Source organism: Sciurus carolinensis, chromosome 9, assembly GCF_902686445.1.
Source record: "Sciurus carolinensis chromosome 9, mSciCar1.2, whole genome shotgun sequence".
Lineage (NCBI taxonomy): Eukaryota > Metazoa > Chordata > Mammalia > Rodentia > Sciuridae > Sciurus > Sciurus carolinensis.
In genome coordinates this window covers 15,997,502-16,006,562 of record NC_062221.1, presented here as the reverse complement: position 1 = coordinate 16,006,562, position 9,061 = coordinate 15,997,502, and positions in this window count along the sequence as shown.

Sequence of the window (9,061 nt, the reverse complement as noted above, 5' to 3'; positions counted from 1 at the left end):
TTGTGTGATGAAATACATGAGGGTCTAAGTAAGTGCTAAGAAAGTCTGTGTAAAGGGCAAGTTTCAACAAGTTTGCGTGTAACTAAGTTGGTTGTATGTATGTGAGACAGTTAAAGCTATTAAAGGTTTTTCCTAAGGTGAAATACTAATGTGTTGATATGAACCAAAGTTTAATCTATATGGTAAAATGGCAAGGATTTCTTAGAAACACTAATTTACTCTTAACTTTGTGTCTATTAAGCTTTATTCTTTAGAACAATTAGTCTTAAAAATTGGGGTGTATACAATTATGGTTAAACAACTGTTAGAGTATTGTACTGTGTTACAGAGTCTACATTTTTCTTTAAAAACTAAATTTGGTAAGAAAAACGTGTCAAGGTAATTGTGAAGTGGTCACTAGTTGTATATTAAATGTGTTCATATTTTTCAGGTATACAAGTTTTAAAGCAGGGAATTTATCAGGCTGCTATTCTCCAGATTAAACTTGTCTGTAATGGTAATTTTAAACTTATAAAGAGTAAATTTTATTGGGGATTAATTTCTATCATTTAATGTTCTATTATAGGACCTGTTATCAATAGGGTATATGTAAAATTGGTTACTTTTTACACTGAGATAAAGAATTTCAAATATAAATGTATTTATAAAAGTTAGAGCCTGACTTGTTTAAAGGTTAATTTTGTGAAACATGAAAACATTTTGCCACTTTATCACACAAAAGGAAAGTTAAAAACTCTCTCAGCCTTTCTTTGATTCATGTTTTAGATACAATGTTAAATTGTGTGAATTATAAAGTTTATGTAGACTCAGGAAACAATATATGTAAACTTCTTAAAATGATATTTAAGAAAGAAGCAAAGATCAATATCAAAATTAGAACACTTAAGATTTGTAAAGAGCCACGCCTTACCTGAGATAATGCTCTGCCTCCCACCTTACTGCATGTTAGAGTGACTCCAAAATAAGTCAGACTTCAGCTTATTTAAAGTTATAGTCAAAAAATTGGTTCTTATTGTAAAATTACTATGATCTCAAATAGGGGATATAATGTGGTTCTCAGTCAAAATTCAAGATAGCTGTTATACAAGCAGAATATATTTTTACTCTTGCTAATTTCATTTTGTAAAACTGTTACCTGTTAATGTTTTGCAGAAGTAGCTGCTTCCAGAACACACAACCTAGGTAACTTGTGATAATAAGCCATCACCTATAGAACAGATAGTGGTAACTTCCAGTACTAATACAGACTCCAGCTAGATAAAAGGGTAAATAACTGTAAAGTTATGGACATTGAAGTTAAAGCCCAGTACTCTTACTTTATGACTGGTGAGACTGGCTTGCTGGATGATTAGGATCAAACTTAGAAATTGGAATTAAATACAGAAGGCAAGATAGACCAGTATTTGGATCTTTTGCCCTCAGTCAGCCTGAACCCAGGGAACAAGAGAACTTCTCTAAGGAGCTTTGCAACTCTGGGTCACACAACCTCCTGATCAAGGAGATTGTTGAGACTAGAGGATGAAAAATCACTCAGTGCATCTGCTGCACAGGAGGGTCATGGAAAATGGGAGATATCCCTTAAAGCTTCCAAAGGAAGTCACCTCATCAAGGAGACCCTGCCTAATCAATGGCACTGGTGGAGCTAAGAAGCTGCTCTTAAGTTCTCTACAAGTGGCCCCTGTGGGAACTCAGCTGACTCTTTAACAAGACAGGAACCAGGTCAATTTGACCAGCTTGATCTTAGACACCCAGCAAAACAATTAAAACCAAAATATAACCATTCTTGGGCATTTAAAAGAAATAATAGTTAAATGTAACTTAAGATGTACACTTGTATTAACCCACTAGAATAAAGACTGGAAGCTACAAATGAAAGATTCTTCAGTAAATGTGCCTGATAACTATCAAGAAAAACTGCCAGAGTCAGAAGTTTTTAGTCAGTTTAAGGCCTGCAGACCTTCCTAAGCTACACAGGTAGACTTAATCTATGTTTGCTCGTATGATTATCTAGCCCTAAGTAACAGAAGTATAGAGCTCTCTACTAAACACAGGTTATACCAATAAAGGGATATTTTACAAAATCAGATGACATTAAGTAGCTTAACTATATTTTCTGGGGACATCTATGACATTAAGAGTTAAATATTGTGTTTACATTCCTGATAACCTGGACAATGTTAAAGTCCCCAAATAAAGGCCTTGTCCTCTCCAGCCTTTGCTAGGCCTAGTTATGGGAACAATTTCTCAGTTCTTCCACCTCCTGGCGAGAGATTGACTTCTGTCATTTTCATGATACTCAGTGGCATGTTCCAGATGCTGCAACATTTACTTTGTACTAATCTCATTTCAGAACTCATGTCTTTTTGTTCTTCTATCATAGAAGCACCCACCCCCAGATGACTTTACAACCTGCTCTTCCCCAACCAGACTTCTACCTTGGACCCCTCGATTGACCCGATTTTTAAAAAAGGAACTCCAAACTGCTTTGCCCCTCGCTGCCCCCTTTCAGCTTCGAAGCAGCCAGAACGACCGACGCCCCCTTTTCCCTAAAGCAGTTAGGAGTTCCTAAAGCTAAAGGGGGGAATGAAGCCAGAATTAAGGACAGGTAGTTAGTGTAGAAATAGGAAATCGGGTCAATTCGAGGAAATGAAGCCATGAAGCCATCTCCCTTTGGAAGTTGGAGACTGCCCCTGGAAGAATGGAATGTCAAGGATCTCCGGAGCCCATTGATGACCAAATTTACCTGCCTTTATCAAGGACTACAAGCAAGGAGCTGCTAATTAATGCCCCCTGGGCCCTTGCCTGCCTGAATCACCTTGACCCTCCCCCTGCCCATAGCTTCTCACTTAATGCAAAACCAGGCCTAGTCACGTAGGCAGGAAGGAGAGAAAGATAAGGGGGGAGAAAACTGGAGAACAAAAGAGACTTTAACCTATAAAAGATGTAGGGTGCACTCGCTTCTTGGGACTTTTAGAACATCAGCCATGGCCCCCTTCTCCCTGCCAGGAGAAGTCTGTATTATTACCTTTAAATAAAACCTGCTTAATATGCTTGCCTTGGCGTGCTTCTCCGGCGTTATACTTAAACACCTGAAGGAGCAGAACTCGTCACCGGTAAACGGCGGTATCAATAGTACTTTATTTAATTCAGTATTTGAAAAATTTGACAAGTAATTGATTTAAAAACCTAATGAGCTATTTTGTATTCTTTTTATTTTCTTTTGTACTGGTCTTTGAAATCCTATGCGTATTATACCCTCATCACTTAATTCACAGTGGCCATATTTCAGGTGCTCAGGAGCCACACATGACCGGCGCCTAGACTCGAGCTGGACTCCATTCTACAGACAACTGAGAGCTGTGATGGATTTTTAGCAGAGAAGCAAAATGCACAAAAAAAGCAGTGTGAGAAGCATTCATCTGGCCTTGAGCAGGACATAGCTGTTCTGCCTCAGTGGTCCAGGCACTAGACCAAGAGACAGCAGCTCTATTTTCTGTCTCCCTGGCACCTACACAGGACCTGACAGAGAGTCCTTGGCAATTTGGTTGCATGAAACAATCAATCAACAAATTACCAAGACAGAGTGCTAGACTTGCAAAGCAAGTTCAAGAAAAGGGTCAAGCTGAGTTTGAAGGTCAGAGGCTGGGATCCAGGTAAAAGGACAGGGGCACAAAGATGGGAAATAAAAAAGCAGAGCCAGGTGCAGTAGCACACATCTAAAATCCCTGCTTCTTGGGAGGGTCACAAGTTCAAAGCCACCCTGAGCAACTTAGGGAGACCCTGTCTCAAAATTTTAAAAAATAAAACAATGGAAAGGGCTGCTGATGTTGCTCAATGGTAGGATGCTCCTGGGTCCGATCCCCTGGACCACAAAAATAAATGAAAAGAAATCAAAAGACTAGATTAGGAACCATGAGGTGGCAGAGTGACTTCCACCCCAGACCTGGTAGTGTTCAACATGACAGGAATCTGCTGAAACTAAATGACCAGTTAGGGACAACATGGAATGTAATTCAGAAGACATCAGTCACTCAGCAGTCACCAGGTAGCTAGGGGCACCAGGCAGTCTGAGCCACTGATGGCAGTGAAGGTTTAGATGCATGTAACAGCTAGGGGGAAACTTCAAGTTTAGGGGGACACTTCAGGTCTCAGACGCTTCAGATGGCTGGGAGGGGACAGCCAGAGATAGAGAAGGCCGTTGGAGAAGCCACAAGGAGCCAGGCTGAGCAGGCGGGGCATCTCTGCCAGCAGAGCCTGGCACACTGTTTGCCTTTTGTTACCCAATTGCATCCTCAGGGGACCCGGGAGGAGCCTGCTCAGCAAACCCAGCTGCTTTCACTTTCAGCCGTTTCAGATCAAAGACTGCGGCACACAGGCTCTCTGTGTGACGCTGTTAATGAAGAAGAACGTCTCCCAGCAGCTCAAAGAGCAAAAAGTAATGAAAATAAAAGGCTTTGACACTCCTCCAAAAGAGGCTTGCTCCTCAGTATTCGCAACTTCCGCGAGCCAGCGTGTCAAGGTCGGGAAGTGTCACGGGTAAGAAGCAAACGGAGCATGGCCATTCCAGGACCTGAGTGTCCTCAGGCAGCTGTCCATACAGGGACCCGAAATAGGGCTCCTAAATCACACAGGTGGCTCGTGCCAAGCCCAGAAACGCTCCCAGGAGGAGAGCAAACGTAAACCATACGTGTCTGTGACGCGGGACAAAAGGTGCACATTTTGATCACAAAGATGGACCTCGGTTTCATGGGCACTCTCTCCTGAGAGCCTGGTGAGAACTCTTGACGTCACGCAGGAGAAAGTGAGGCTCAGAGGTCAGGGACTCGCAAGGACGCTCCATTTATTCTGCCTCTGTAAGTGCAGAAGACCAAAGCCGCCAAAAAGGGGATGGATTGACAGGCAGACAGAAGGACAAGAGGACACTGGCCCTGAGAGCAGCAGACCCAGGGCTCTAACACCAGCACCGACTCCTCTGCCTCCAGTCTGCTTCTCTGGCTTTGTTCTCTCAGATCGGCTGTCTCAGCAGCTCCAAGCTATTATCTTTACGGCCTCCGAACTACGGAGGAAAGAAATTCCCCGCCAGCTTCAGTTAGCAGGACCTTGGAGAAGCGCCGGGGCTGGCCAGACTGGGTGACAACTGAGGCCACTGCCGTGGAGAACATCGCCCGCCCAGCCAGGGTCAGCATACGGCTCCCCTTGACCCCGACCTGAGCATGTGTCTAGACTAAACCAGAGGAGCCGCCTCAGTCACTGTTAGGAAGGCCGCGGTGACCCAAGGCAGAGTTCCTGACTTTGACTCACCCGGTGGCGAGGATGGGCCATCCCTGATTCCACATGCACATGTGGCAGTAAGTCCCCAGCCAGGACCAAAGAGCCCTGGCCCCTGCCCTGACCACACACCAGCTAATGAGAGGCAGACGATAAGCAGCGGAAGAGAGAAATGAGCAGTGACTAAACGTGACCAGCGCCACGACAGAAACCAACAGGGTGACGCGGCAAAGGAAATCAGGCAGCTCTCCAGATGGCACATGCAGAGGTTTGCAGAGAGGGTGCCGCTCATCTACGGCTGAAAGGCCAGGAGAGGGAGGGGACCAGTTCCAGGCTCAGAGAGGAGGCTCCGGGTGCAGAAGCCCTGACACTGGAAAGCCCCTAGCCTGTGGGGACCAGAGCAAGCCAATGTGACCTGGCACAGTGGCAAGGGGAGGGCAGAGAGACCCGCACCCGGGAGCTGCAGGGCTCAGTCCCAGGGGGCAGGGCGTGTCCAGGAAGGGACTTAACCTTGACTCCAAGGCAATGCAAGATCTTTCAGCCTCAGTGTTCAATGAAGTAATTTGTATTTTTAAAGATTTATACATGACAGACACTTTACAGAGGAAGATAAACAGGTGATTAATAAATATATGAAAAAGTGTTCAACATCTCTAGTAATTAGAGAAATGCAAATTAAAACAACTCTATGATTTTATCTTACTCCAATTAGAATGGCTATTATCAAAAACACAAACAATAACAGATGTTGGTGTGGATGTGGGGAAAAAGGCACACTCGTACATTGCTGGTGGAGTTGCAAACTGGTGCAGCCACTCTGGAAAGCAATATAGAGATTCCTCAGAAAACTTGGAATAGACCCACCTTTTGACTCAGTTATCCCACTCCTCAGTTTATACCCAAAGGACTTAAAATCAGCACACTACAGTGATACAGCCACATCAATGTTTAGAACTGCTCAATTCACAACAGCTAGGCTGTAGAACCAACCTAGATGCCCTTCAACAGAAGAATGGATAAAGAAACTGTGATATATATACACAATGGAATATTATTCAGTCATAAAGAAGAATAAAATTATGACATTTGCAGATAAATGAATGGAATTGGAGAATAGCATGCTAAGTGAAATAAACCAATCCCAAAAAACCAAAGGTCAAATGTTTTCCCTGATAAGTGGATGATGATATATAATGGGGTGGGGGTGGGAGTGAGAAAAGAATGGAAGAACTTTAGATTACCTAGAGGGAAATGAGAGGGAGGGGGTATGAAAAATGGTGGAATGAGACATCATGACCCTATGTACATGTATGATTACACAAATGTATGAATCTACATCGTGCACAACCATAGAAAAGAAATGATGTACTCCATTTGTGTACAATGAATCAAAATGCAGTCTGTAAAAATTTTTTAAATTAAAAAAAAAAGATTTACACATGGAGAATAATGTGAAGGGGAGCAAGAGTGGAAAGAGAGAGATTGGCCAAGAGGCTGTGGTGACAGTGATCCAGCAGGAATTGAAGTGACCAAAACCACAGTGGGGAATGCAGAAGTGAAGTGACCGGAAGCCGAGAACACCGAGGAGGAGGACGGAGCTCAGGTTCACAGGACCAGATGCTCAGTCTGAGACAATGACCAGCTCTGCAGGACAGCAGGTGCCTGGAATCCCAGTGACTCCGGAGGCTGAGGCCAGAAGATCACAAGTTGAATGCCAGCCTCAGGGACGTACTGAGGCCTTCAACAATTTAGCGAGAACCTGTCTCAAAAAGGATTAGGGATGTCTGTCGTTCAGTGGTGGCCCGCCCTTGGGTTCCATTCCCAGAGCCACAAAAAATCACAATGACTTGGAGAGACTCCCTGGCCTGAGCAGCTGCTGAATAACCAGCTGGTTTGCCAAGACAGGGTAAACTGCAGGGAAGCCCCTGGAATGTGGGAAGGAGGTGACCTCAGCTGGGGGTACGTGGTTTTGAATTGGCTGGGAGAGATGAAATGCAAAGCGGGCCTGTGGCCTTTTAAGTCTGGAGTTATTCTGAAATTTGGGCAGGAGATAGAAATTTAGAAGATAACAAAATATCATTGATGTTTAAAGCCAAGGGTATCGAGCAGGCTAGATAGGGAGTGGAGCGGGAGAGACAGGGAACAAGACCCAACAAGGCTGACTCCCGGGACACTCCAACACCCCGGCAGAAGAGCTAAGGAGACGCGGGCGGCAGGGGTGAGGAGAGAATGCTCCAGGAGACAGAGAGGAGGGGTCAGGGAAGAAGTGGCTGTGTCACAGCTGCAGGGGGGTCACGTTGGGTGAGAACAGAGGAGCACCACTGAATGTGCTGACCCAGGACTCTGGGAACTTGGCCCCGAGCAGTTCTGACATCAGACCAGCAGGAGCAGGTGGGAGGGCTGGCGGCACGGAGCTTGGAGACTGTGCATTCACATCTGCTCCAGCTTTGCAGGGGAAGGAGAGTGGCAGCTGACAAGAGACTGGCCGTCAAGGAACCGGAGAGAGTTACGACAAAACTCTTACTTTTTTTAATCTGCTTTATAAATTGGCTGCCAGCGGTGAGCTCTCATTTGAACAGTGCTCTTACGCGTTAAAAAGCACTTTCCGTGGCACTGGGTATGCCTCAAGGTCCCTTCTTCCTCTGTCCTTCCAAAATTCTACAGATATTCCCTGTCAAGGAAACACCCACCAGGACAGGTGCCCAAGACCTCCTGCGCCTGGCCTTCCCAGGCCATTTGGTCATGGACCCTTCATTCATCCCTAGAAGGTAAGTGCCAGGACTGGGGCCTTGCTGTCATCACAGATGGACACACAGCAGGTGGTCAATAAATACTGCTCAACGAATTAACAAATGGATGGACTCGGTGAGTAGGCGTCGAGCGTCCACACCTGCGGAACTCACTTTACACCCGCTCAACAGTGAGCAGCCAATGCACACAGGCCCCGTGCTCAGCACACCTCAGTCAGCTCCTCCTTAAAGAGGGAAAATAAGAAGCTGGGTGTGGCCGTGGCTAGGGAGGCCGAGGCAGGAGGATTGCAAATTCAAAGTCAGCCTCAGCAAAAGCGAGGTACTAAGCAACTCAGTGAGACCCTGTCTCTCAATAAAATACAAAACAGGTCCTGGGATGTGGCTCAGTGACCAAGTGTCCCTGAGTTCAATCCCCAGACCCAAAAAAAAAAATCGTATGGGAACACAAAAGACTAGTCAAACCAATATTAAGCAAAAAGCAATGCTGGAGGCATCACGACACCTGATTTCCAATTACACTATAGAGCCATAATAACAAAAGCAGCATGGTATTAGCATAAAATAGACATTTAAACCAATGGAAGAGAATAGAGGACCCAGAAATAAACCCACACATGTACAGCCAATTGATTCTTGGCAAATGCACCCAAAATATACATTGGAGAAAAGACAGCCTATGACACAAATGATCCTGGGAAAACTGGATGTCCACACAGAGAAGACTGAAATCAGACCCCTCTCCCACACCCTCTTCCAAATCAACTCAAAGTGGATCAAATGTAATACCTGAAACTTTGAAACTACCAGAAGAAAACATAAGGGAAATATTTCAAGATATTGACACAGACAACTATTTCCTGAATGGAACTCCAGTACCTCAATTAAGAATTGACAGACAAGATTTCATCCAATGGAAAAGCTTCTTCACAGCAAAGGAAACAATCAACAGAGTGCAGAGATAATCTACAGAAGGGAAGAAAGTTTTTGCCAACTATTCATCGGACAGATTAATATCCAGAACATATGATGTACTCAAAAAACTT